General features: G+C 44.0%; 1 protein-coding gene across 8 annotated transcripts in view; it reads right to left on the minus strand.

Annotated features, from left to right (window-relative positions):
• Nucleotides 1-12,911, minus strand: part of znf638 (zinc finger protein 638) — a 55,768-nt gene that overhangs the window by 42,009 nt on the left and 848 nt on the right. The window lies entirely within an intron of this gene.

The following is a 12,911-nucleotide window of genomic DNA, read 5'->3' on the forward strand; positions in this document are numbered from 1 at the left end:
TCGGTGCAATTTTACCCTTTCTTGGCTCAGGGACCACTTATGGACAAAGGTTTTCGGATCTTGCCGCAGGTTCACAATCGGATTGAGGTCAGGATTTTGGACCACTGAAGGACTTTCACTCTCTTCTTCTTAATCCAGTCCACTATAGCTGTGGCTTTGTGCTTTCGTTCACCAGCTGAAAGGTGAATTTTTTCTCCCAGCTTTAGGTCTGGAGCAGGTTTTCCTCTTAATATTTTCCCGTACTTTGCACGATCTATTCCCCCAATCTGTCTTGACAAGCTTCCTCTCCCTACTGACGAGAAGCAAATCTAGAACATAGCGCTGCCACTGTGCTTGACCGCAGAGAAAGTCTGACTGGGATATGCACTGTTGTGTTCTTTTATTATTTTGCATTTAGACCAAAAAGATCCCATTTTCTCTTGAATGACCACGAAACCTTCAACTCCTTTTGCCATGTTTGTCACTTACGTGTAAATGCCTTGTTTTGGACTCCATGAGGGATTTGAGATGTGCTTTTGTTATTCTGTCCCCCAGTGAGATCCCCAGTGTGGAGGGACTGGGATACAGCTGCCTGACTGGGATACTGACTAGGTGCTGCTGACACATTTTCCCCGACTCAGCCAAGTGGTGAAAACCAAGGGGTTGTACAGTTCAGAAACCTGACTTACAGGTCCAGTCCCTGTGAAACAGTCCCTTTCTGACATAGTGCCATTCCTCATTCCTCATTTTGTAATGGGTGACAACTGAACCAAGTTAATACAGCTAAATACATTTTACTGCTATTACGTGTAATATTATGGAAACAATAATTATAACTAAACTACAGAGTTGTCTGTACTCCTGTAATATTCAAGGAGAAAGTCAAAAAGGAAGGTTTTGGTTAGAAAACTTGTTAGGCTTCTTTGAGCAAGCAGCAGTAATCAGGGGTACAACATGGACCATGATAATATTGTAACGCTTACGGCCGACAGGTACTGTGTAAGAGCCGGCGTACCAGAGCAGGTGACGTCACCGCCCTTCCCTGTGATAGCAGGACTACAGCTACTGGGCTGTGGAGAGATCTCTCTTTGGCTCACGGGGCTGGGTCGCTGCAAAGAGACGCGGAAATCCCGGGTTCGAGCCCCGGACGGTGTGGGGCCGACCTGATGCGGCAAGGGCGCCCGCCTGAGCCCCCGTTGCGTTACAATATTCATGTATTTGGTTAACGCTCTAATCCAAAGTGAGTTCTGCACTTGTTTGTACAGCACAGCGTTTTACTGCGGCAGTCTCAGTACAGACCGGTCTCAGAGATACAGCAGTAGTTCTCCGCCCAGTACTTGGAACCCACAGCCTTCCTGGGCCCTAATCAGTGTCCCCTCTGCTGCGCGTGCTGTGGCATATTCGCTTTTTACGGACGGTTATAATAAAACCCCACATTAAAGACTGCTCCTCAAACCCCGGACCCTGCCCTGAAGTATTGATGCTGTTTAACCGGGAGGAAGACAGCGGGCTGCGTGCAGCTCGTCAGCCCTCGGCTCCGCCCCTGATCGCGCTCCGGGGTAGACCTGCGCCAGCGCGTCGTCCCAGCACTTCGGCGCTATTCGGCGATCCTCGCTCTGCTGTTCCCCTTGTCTCCGCGTTTTGCTCTTATTGTTACTTTATTTCGAGTTTTTGTCCCGGACCTGTCCTGCTCATGTCACTGGCCTGCAACCCGCCGGTGGTTCTGGAGAAAACACAGTGTGTCCGAAATGCCCGACACTGGGACACACTCTTCTCTTACACAGTCAGATCCAGAGCCACACCGGGCTTTCACTCGGTATTTATTGTTTTTATCCCTTGTCTGTATGACAGCATTGCTGCAGGACAGCGGGATGCTGGGCTGTTTTCCTTTGGTAGTATGAAATGCAGAGGGCCATCTGGTTTATGTTCCTTTTTTGTCCTTTTTCTAGTTCGGTTTTACTTGTCACCTGTAATAAAACAGCGAATTCAGGAACACAAATCTTTCTGAAATATTGACTCTATAAAATGTCAGGCATGGTATTTTTGTGGAAAAGCGAAATAACTCAAAGAAAACAAGAAAGGAATACATAAACCTTTGTTTCCCAATAGGACTAAACAAAATAGTGAACTTCTTTATTTTGGATATTTCTATATGATGTAATTTGTTTGCTAATGAACGGAGGAAGGAAACTGGAGAGTAAACAGTTGCAGAATGGAGGGAATGTCTTCTGCTATTCCAGACAGGTTTTAAATATCACATGAGCTGTGGTTGCTCATCTTGCAGGCTTGTCCTGTAATCTGTAGCCAACACATTTAAAAATAAAAATTTACAGAAGTGACTCTTTTTTTTCCAAACAGCTCTGTGGGTTCAGGACCAAATGCCAGGGCTCCTGTCCTTCATGTGGTCGAAAGGCAAGGGGAGGAGAAACTTTCCTTGACTGATCGGAAAGGATTCGTGATGAGGGCTCACAGTCAGAACTGCTGTCTGGGCCCTGAGATTGATCTTAACTGAGCAAAAATAGAGCCATCTCTTTGGTAAAAGAAGGCAGCATACAAAAATCGGTCCCAGGCTTTCCTGGCCAGGGATTCAGAGAAAGGCATTTCAGCTTCCGTTCTCTGAGCAGTGAAATTCATCCCAGACACGGGCTGTGACAAGGCGTCACACTAATGAAAGCACACATCAGGATAAAAACAACCTTCACTGATGCGTCGGGACCATTTATATCGTTTTAATAGCAGGACGAGCTGACCTAGATAATCGCGTCTCCGAAGGTTTGACTGAAACAATTCGACAACTGCTGGAGGAAGGAAACGCAGCTGAGACACCATGCTCTGGTAGCGGCTGGTTGGATACACCCTTTCTCTCAATGTTTGTTAAAACATATATAACATACTACATACAGGAACAAGTAAAGGTTTATTCTTAAACTGTATTATACACCTGAAGAAGGCTCCACAGCTGAAACGTTATGTTTTATTTATTCTCTTTTCAGCATTGACTAAACTTTTACCTGTTCCTTTGCAGCTACCTATTTGAACTACGTCATACAACACACAGTGTATTTTTTGTTTTCTGACAAGTTCAATACCTAATCTTCAGTATCTGTTTAATTACTGTAAAGTATTTTAGAAGTGTGTGAGGGGGTGAGGGGGCAGGGATGGGAGACGAAGATGTGAGGTGCCAGGGGACAGAGCTGCGCACGATCCCACCAGATTCCTCCTCTCTCCCCCTCACCCTGGAGGGGCTCCGCAGCCGAATGAATCTTCGCGTCAGCAGTCAGTGACTTCACTGGAAAGCGATGCCAGTTGCTGAGCAGCGCAGGCTTCTCTTCGGATTGGCTGTCAGGCCAGGAGAGAGACCTGCTCTCGGTAGACACCGCAAACACTTCAGCAACCGCTGGGTAACAGGCAACCTGCCCTGCAACGCTTCGAATATCCCTGGGCTTAAAATCCCCACCTAACAAAAACTCGGTTTAGTAACCTAGTATTTCTAATACTAATTTAGTCTCAGTTTCTTTATTTGTTTCCTGAGTAAGGCATATTCCAGGGTTCAGTTCTGAATGGTTTATAAATAGATGGTGTGTCAGTCACGAGGAAATGTTTTTACACAGCAAATGAGGTCTGATTTCCAGCTCGCGCACGGCCAGCCGGTGTGCAGGTGGCTACTGTCCTCGTGCGGGAGACAAACTGACTCACCGCCATTATGAAAGTGTCACAGTGTGAATGAGGACTGATTGGGTGGGATTATGATGGCCGTACCTGGGCAGGGTCAGTACAGTGTGCAGGGACAGAGGTTGCAGTGGCCCTGACAAGAATTTAAGTGGGTAGGATTTCCAGGACTGTTGGGTAAACAGAGGGAGGATTGTCACATTACTGCCTGGACTCTGTCCTGCAGTTCAGACAGCACCTGACCACTACAAGTATCCCCCCTCACTCCCCCACATGGCCTGGTTCCTCTCCAGACGTCTGACACTGCATTGCATCAGCAGCAGCGCCAGGCCTTGTATGGATGTGGCCTCTATTTAAGACTGAGACAGTCCCAGACACTGCAGCTGAGATAGCCAGGCCCTATCGCACCAGCTTGGCCCACTACAGGCCTGTCACCCTGAACCTGTGCCCAGATGCTCATAGGATCATATTGTACCCGAAAATGATCATAGTCATGGTTCTAAGTCCTTCGTGCAGATAATGACACTGAACTAACCTTCTCCTCTCAACACTAAAGGACAATAAAGGTTTTTGTTAAATCTGGTTGGGCAGAAGAGCACTAATCCAAGGATTTTGAAACAGTCATTGAATGAAGCTGTGTGTCTCCTTTTTGCATTTGCTCCTCCAGCAAATACTGCATATTTCAACAGAGGCTCCTGAAAGTGTGAATAATGTACCTTTGCCTACCATCCTCTGCTTAAAGTGAATAGCCTCAACTGCCTTATTATGATTTAATTTTTATAATTTCAAACATACACAAATGTTTTACGCCTTTCTCCTCAGACAGAGGACAGTTATTTGCAGTTATTTTAAAGTTAAACTCTTAATTGGGATGGGTTCAACATCCTGACATAAATCTGCTGTGTTTAAATTTGGCTTTAGTGAGATTCACACTGTGCTCACCCAGAAAATAAATCTTTCATTCTAAAATACGACATGTCTGCTATAGCTGTCACAAAGCCTGACTTTCATTTCAGTGCAGTTAACTGAAGCACAGTAAAGTTTAACTGCCAACAGGTGGACTGCCTTCTGAGTCAGGTTACATTTGAAGACATGTAGTTAAACATGGTGTGAATTTAAAGAGGTTTAACATTATCATTAACATTTAACATTATATGATTTCCGAACGACAACATGTCAGTAATATTCCACTGCAGGGCCACTGTGTCAGCAGGTTTTTAAGATCTCTTTAAAGCAGCAGCTGAAAAGCTGAGAGAAGCTGTTAAACTAGTATTATTATGTTCAATTAAATTGATAAAAGCCTGACTTAATTTGTCAAGAGCTAAGTTGGAATGAATACTTTATTGTCCCAGATAAGAAATTTGCTTTGCAGGCAGGTAAAATAAATAACACAATACACAACACATTTAACACAACATGGACTCATTAGAAAAAAAGAAACATACAGTTTATGTACATGCATAAGATTAGAAAAAACAAGTTAGCATTTTTAAGTAATCCTCAAAATTTAGAAAGACAAATAAAGAAGTTGAGTCATCAGTGTGTACAATAGACATATAAGATACCTGCATGGTGATAAAATAAATAATGTAAACTATAACAATCAGTAGTCCAAATTAAGCAGGTTAGTAGCTGTGGGAATAAAGGCCAACTTAGTTCTTTTGTATTTAAATCTGGGTAGTCTAACCCTGATGGAAGGAGCTCGAATTCTTTCCTCACTGTACGTTTGGTACAGATGTAGGTGTTGTGCACCAATGGCTTTGCTGGCTACCTTGACAATCCTGCTCAGTCAGTTTTTATTGTGTGTGTTCACCAGGCTACACAGTGAATGCTGGGATGAATTAAAGTTCTATAGAATAAAGTCATCAATGTGGTACACACATTAGAAGAGAAGAGTTTTCTCAGGAAGAACAATTGCTGTTCTTACATATGGCATCTCTGTTTTCCTCAACAATACTGCTGAGATATTTGTAACTGTTGGCTATTTCAACTTCTTGTCCCTCTGTGATTGCTGGTTTTGCATCTGGTTGTAACTTTTTCTATATTTTTGTTTTTCGACATATAGAGTTCAAGGTAGGAGTTGCTAGAAATTCAACATGATAATTCACCACCAGCCCATGATCAGCGTCTACAGTTTGGAGGAGACTGACAATGATATCAGCATCAACGAGCCACCAGAAACCATGATGTGTCTGCACTCGAAAGGGCTCCTACACCTGTCTGCATATGGAAAGTACAGGACAGGAGACAGCACATGGCCCTGAGGAGACCCAGTAGAAGAACAAAGCTGCTCTGATGTAAGCCCATTTGTCCTCACTCTTTGTGATCTGTTGGTCAAAAAGTTTAATATCCAACCTAAAAATTAAAATCTAGAATAAAGTTTGAAAGCAATCTCTCCACCACTAAGTGTGGATGGTGTTAAAATCTGATGAGAAATCTATAAAACTGCTCTTTATCCAGACTCATCAGCTCTGCAGAGCGAGGTTTGAACAGCCCTGTCCTACAGCAGTCCTGAAGAGCCCAAATCCTATTGCAATACCTGGAATAGCTGTAGGTCACCTGCGCTACAGTTTGACAGCACCTGTAAGTTACTGGTGAATAAAGAACATAAGAGAGGAAACAACTGAGAAAAGGGCATTCTAGGATATTCGGTATCTTCTATAAATTATATATAAAAACTTCTATAAATTCAGTTGCCTGACACTTTTATCGAAAGTAATTCACATTTTTACCCATTTACACAACTGGACATTTTATCTGCAATTGCAACAGCAGAGTCCTATTGGAAATTTGAACCCAAAACCTTCCAATGACAAGATCTGAGCCCTGACCACTGCCCACTCCCCCTGAGCACAGCCTGCGCTGATCTTAAACAAATGAAGCAAACAAACACATTAAACACATGAAGCAAATTAAGCAATTAAGATAACTCTGGTCCTTGTGTGCTGAAGAACACAAGTACTTCAGTCTTGGACCTCAACAATCTCTAAGTTGAAATTGTTTCTAACCTGTGAACATTGGTGATTCAATGGTGACTTGCTAGGGTTGGAGATTGAAGTCCACTATGTATATGGCTCAAGACAAGAAAACAAAACTACGTCTGTTCTGTTGAAATATTCATTCAACACCAGCACTTAAACTCAGCTGAGCACTCCTGGTTTACAATATATAACAAATAACCTTTTTTTTTAAAAAAAAGAGCTTTCAAATGGTTCAAGTTTCTCTCGGTGGAAGGCATTGCCTTGTGTTTCTTTATAAAGAAAGATATCAGGCATGCATGCATTTATACATCACTCATGGTTCTATTAAATTGGTCTTGAGTGCCAGTGAGAAGTTGCCCTCAGCAGCATATTGTACAATTAACACATCTAATTTGGTGAATGAAAAATCCCACTGTAGTGTGAGTTAAAGGTCTTGGCCCTGATGGGAGGCGGCGTGACTTGTTTAATTTGGCTTCTCTTTTATCAATAGCCCAGAATATGGCGCCACAGCATCTTCACCATACATGGCAACTGGTGCTTCCACCGGGCAGATAGCAGCCCTGTTAAAACTATTTTTACCCCTCATTTTAGCCCCCTTCCTGCAGTGCACTGAGTCTGTGTGTGCTGGGACAAGAGCAGCTGGACTTCACACGGTGAATAAAAGAGCACTGTTTTCTCTTCCCCTTTCTGCTGCTTAGAGTGCTTGTTTCACCCTGACCAACCTATCAACTGGGTGTGTGAAAGTACCAGATAAGCATCACTTCTGCGGCGAGGGTATCTTTTGGGTAAATGCTCGGGGTATCTCATATTGCACCGACAGACTTACACAGACTTGCTCTGCCCAGTTGTGTATCCCACAGATACACTCTGTAGACACCGAACCCCAGTCGCCAATTCCAAAGCAAGTTACTCTACATCTTAGTCAAAGGATCTGCATCTCTCGGTAGCTGAAACAGCTCACTCAGAAGAGTAAACTGGCTGATAATGCGTTATGTTTCCTATATTTAATTGATATAATGTTTTGAAAAATTGATATTTTGTTTTGCATTATATGCATTTGTATAACACCTAATATATTTTCTTACTAAGGAGTTTTGCAACCCTCCGGACTATAAAAGACCACTGTTGCACCACAATCATTTATTACTGTTACATAGATTATTAAAACACATCTTCATATAGACTACAGATAGAACATATTCCTGATAAAGGGAACAACTGATTGTTACTTAGGACTGATTGATAACTTTAAACTGTGAGGCCAGTTGGCCCAGCAAATAATCCCAAACAAAGAGGAACAGGCTGTGGTATAGCTGGAGCTTAAATGGCTTGTATTTCAGAGCAGATAGCGTCCTGTCTTTTAGAGGCACAGATGTTTTACAGTAAATGCTAACTAGGCACTTTCTTGGGGTTCCTACAGATAACTGTATGTGTCTTTCCAAAGCAATATGTTTTAAATTACATAATAATTCAGAAGAGGTGTGCTGTATTTGAGCTGACCAGCTGGGTTGAGCCATACTGTGACTTATTACTGTCCCTGTCTGCAACAGTGCACATTAGTGCTCTGTAGTTTATACTCTTGCAAAGTTACACTTTACAGACACAAACGTTAATGTCAGAAAACAATTACTTTTACATTCTGAAGAACCTGACATTTATAGCGATATGAAGTAATGTTGGTCCAGATTGCAGTATGTAATATTTAAAGATAGCTCACGTTGTGTCACACCCTCGTAAATATTTCATTCCAAGCAGGAGCTAAATTCAGGCAACTGTAATCATGTTGCTGAGAAAAAATAATAAAACTATTTAGGAGGATCAGGAAAAACAAACTCAGGCTGGCTCAGACTTGACAATCTCCCCTCCACTGAAGACTGGGCTTACTGACGTGCCAAGAGCTTAGAGCCGGGCCAGCCCCAGTGTCCGGGCCTTGCACAGAGCTTGCCACAGTGTCTGCAGAATGGGGGAACACTGTGCTCATGTTTCATTTCCTCTGATTCATTAGCTCTGCTCCGTTTGGGCCCTACAGCTCTGACACGTAATCCACTCCAGCCCTCATCTCCACCTCACTGTGTCGCGAGAGCCGGTTCTGGTTCTAAACCTGCCCAAGCAGTGTGTTCCTCTTCCATCACAAGTCTTCATTGCTTTATTTATGTAATCCATTCGGTAATTAGGCTATTTAAAATCTAACACTTCGATCTCTAATTGAAGGGAAGTATCAGAGAAGCACTGGACCTGCCCACCCCTGAGGGAGCCTCGCTTTCTAGATTCTGCTCTTTCCAGCTCTCCAGGCCGAAGTGCTGTGCAGGACTCCTAAAACTGTGACTAATTTACTCGGCTGATGCCTCTATTGAAGATCACCTACAACGTGTCCACAGGCACAACTGACAGGAAGAACAGAAGAGCGAACGCTTACAGACACCAGGAGGCCATGTGATGTGCTCTCCATGTCAGTAGTTCCTATCCAGGTATCCAGGGATCAACTAACTCCTACTGATCAAACAGGCTAGAAAAGGGATGAATCACTGACAGTGGCAGCTCAGGGGCAGCTGACGAGTCTCAGGTGGCACAAGAGGAAACCAGAGAGAAAGGTCCGGCTGCATCAGGTCTGTCATACCCACAGCCCCAACGAGCGCTCCGGGAGAATCCCTCCAGAACTGCGACGTCTGACGTTCAGCTACTGAATATACAGATTTCACAGAATAAATATCTGACATGATCAAATCTGTAGATTTGACCTGATGAAAGCTGTGGGGCTCAGAATGAAAAAGGCAATTTAATAAACTAAAAAGTAACTTAGAGACAGACACTGTGTCCAAGCTAGTCTCTGTCTTGCACTTCTGCGGTACTTGTGCTCAGTTTTTATTTTTAACCTCGCTGGTCTTAGGAACAGCCTGCTGTTTGTTTATTATGTCCTTTTTTGACTTCTGAAATATTTGACCTTTTTTAAATGCTTATTTTAAGTCTGAGCATTTCATGGGGCCATACATCAACAGGTGGCCAGAATGGCAGATGTCCTGTCCCATTAAACAGCACAGGGGCAGCTTCAACAGCAGGAAGGTGAAACTTATAGGAGTGAAAACAGGGAAAATCTGATGACTGGTCCTCGACATTTCCCTGACAAACTGCATTTGTATTCAATGATATCCATTATCAGAAAGCCATTATTCCTGGTTCAGGTCTTGGAGACCTGAAACTTATCCTGAATGCATAAGATGCAAGAAGTTCAAGTAGGGAGCTGCATCAGCATGCACAGGCTGTAAAGGAACACTTAAAGGCTTATTCCTGCTGAAAAAAAAAACAACGCTTAACGTTTCGGCTGTGGAACCTTCTTCAGGTGTGATGAAAGGTCCACTGGAGAAGGCTCCACAGTCGAAATGTTGTCTTTTTTCTTTTCAGCTGGAATAAACCTTTACTTGTTCCTACGATGCAAGAGGTGGCTATGCCCAGGACATGACCCAAGTCCATAGCAGGCTGCACACACACAAGCACATAGGTACAAGTCGTAAAGCCCTAGTTTAACCTGGCCAGCATGGCTTTGGAAGGTCAAAGGAAACCAGAGTGCCTGGCAAAACTTCACTTCGATGCAGGGAGAACATGCAAACTCTACGAATAAGCCCAGAATCAGACTCACGATCGAAGTGTTGAGACAACAGCACTAACTACTATGCCACAATGCTGTATATAGTACTTATATATATGTGCTACATACATATTTATATACACTGTATTTTGTACACTTTTAATGCTGTTATTGTTTGTCTTATATCTCAAAAGCAGTCTGAAATCCGATTAACAGCTGTGTCTTAATAATCAATTTTAAATTTCAACCTCAACGCTCCCAGCAATTGAAGAACATGATCATCAGGAAGCAGCAGTGCAAGTGGGGGACTGGGAGACCAGCAGGAGCACATAAACTAGCTCATGAGGTCCGAAACTGTGAGCTTCTGTAAGGCTTTACTCTCTTACATGAGCTTTGCGTTAAAGTGGCATAATGAGATGCAGCCTTGAGCAGGCCTGCAGTGAGTGAGCCCCTTGTGAGTGGGCAGCAGGAATGGCCTGAATGTGGCTCTGTCTGTGCAGTAAAGCCCACAGACTCTGAGCACCAGCGTGGGGTTGGAGAGTCCACTGAGCTGCAGCTTTCCAGACACATGTCTCTGTGCTGTCCCCCACGACCCCAGCTGACCTCCCCCTTCTCAGAACTGTCTTTCGTTCTTCTGGGCACCACCAGTCCGTGTTAAATGTCAGCACCAAAACGCAAAGGTAACAGGTAACAAATGCTCATCTTCTGGAATGACACACATATACTACTTACAGTCCCAGCATTTCTGTCCTGTCAAAAGCCTCTCAGTAATATACTGTAGGTGTGTTGTCTCTGCGCCACACAGCATTGCTGGATACGGTGTTTTTCATTGTGTCTCCCCTGCAATAACTGAAGATAGACCTGCAGGCTGAGATGTTCACTCCACTGTCTCCACTGTGAGCTGATCTGCAGACACAAGCCCCCTGTCCACGGGATGGGAACAAGGCCACAGAGACGTCCAGTGGACTGCTCCTCCTCTGCACCGAGATGCCTGGGCCGAAGGCCAGGGCGCCCTCCCCATCGCCAGGGCCTGGCACTCCAGCCGCCCACCGTGGGCAAGGCTGGCTGTCTCCCTGCACAACACTGCAGTCATTCAGCTCCGCTGGACGGAGGCCCACCGACACTCCAGACAACACCAACAGGAAAAACAAACACAGCACTGGAGGACAGCGCTGCTCTGTAAACATGCTCTGGCAAAGAGGCCGTTAGGGAGGGTGGATCAGGCACCAGCTCTTCGACAAACAACTGCCAGACCAGCTCACACAGCGGTATATAACGTCCGTTTCCTATTCTGATTTCGTTTCTACAGAGAGCTCTGGCTCCATTACCTTGCCTTAATTAAGCAGCCTTGACAGGCTGAGAATACAAGTGCCGTGAAAAGAAGCAAGAGCAGACGCAGGCACATGCGGCCGTGTCCTGCAGCCTGTTCTTGCTCATGAGCATGGCATGCAGAGCTCTGAAAGTGCACACGCATCATGGGAGAACTGGACGGCTCCACTATTTTAGGGGTACACATTGAAATACAGCCAGGACCAGCCACCCTACCTATTAAAAAGGTACTGTAGGATTTCCTGCTACTCTTCAGCTTCACCACACTAGCTCCAGTAAATTCTTCCAAAAAACTGTTTGCAAAGATGCCTCAGAGCTGATTCGACAATGTACTGTTGGGAAACACACTAGTGGAACTAGGAGGAAAAGCAGTGCTGGGGAGCCCAGAGACTGAGGACTCTGTGCTTAAACTGGTGCAGTACAGATCTCTCCTCACTGTGCTCACAGGAGTAATTGCAGAAGTGGTTTTATTTTCTTTTGAGCATGTGACCTCTGACTGTATAAAGCAAGAAGCCGGGTGAGAAATCTAGCTTGTGTTACATTATATGTAATAGTTTAAAAAAAATATTTGAAACAAACGTTAAGCCACTTGCCTTGTAGCTGAGAGGAGCTCAGCCGATGTTATGAATGTAGAGTAGCTCTGTTTCTAATGCAGTGAGGTTGTGTGTGTTAATGGTGAAATGTGTTTTAGTTGTGTGATACTAATGCAGTGATAATGTGTGTGTTAATGATGCACTGTTGTGTATGTTTCTAATACAGTAAGATTGGCTATGTTCATAATGCTATGTTACATGTGTATGTTACTAGGGCAGCAAGGATGAGTGTATTAATAATGCAATGTGATGTCACCGTGTATTTCTAATACAGTGAGATTGTGTATCTAATAATGCTGTTAGAAGTGTGTGTCTTGTGTGTGTCTTGTGTCTTGTGTTTGTCCCTCTCTCACCCTCCTAATGCCTTAGAAACCCAATAAATCCCTAAATCCTTATCTTATATTATTGAAAAACATTTACACTTTGTGAAAGAGACACTTAAATTCCCATCTAAACACATTTGAGATCACAGAATCTAAGCAAGGCTGTGCCTGGACAGTATTGAGGTGGGGGACCTCTGAGGAACCCTGTCTCTAGACTGCTGCTTTAGGTGGTGTTGCTAGAGGAATTCTTTCCCTGGAACAGCAAAGCCCCAGTCTGATGAGCAAGGACACACACTCAGGTGTGATCTCTAAAGCAGCAGGACAAACAGTAATAAACAGACACCCAATATCTCAGACAAATCTCCAGACTCAGAACAATTAGAGTCAGGCAAAAGCATTTAGGAAATAGCTACAAATGTACATAATGTGATTTGTACTATACCATTTCTGAAAC

Source organism: Atractosteus spatula, chromosome 1, assembly GCF_055471065.1.
Source record: "Atractosteus spatula isolate fAtrSpa1 chromosome 1, fAtrSpa1.hap1, whole genome shotgun sequence".
In the NCBI taxonomy this organism is placed as follows: domain Eukaryota; kingdom Metazoa; phylum Chordata; class Actinopteri; order Semionotiformes; family Lepisosteidae; genus Atractosteus; species Atractosteus spatula.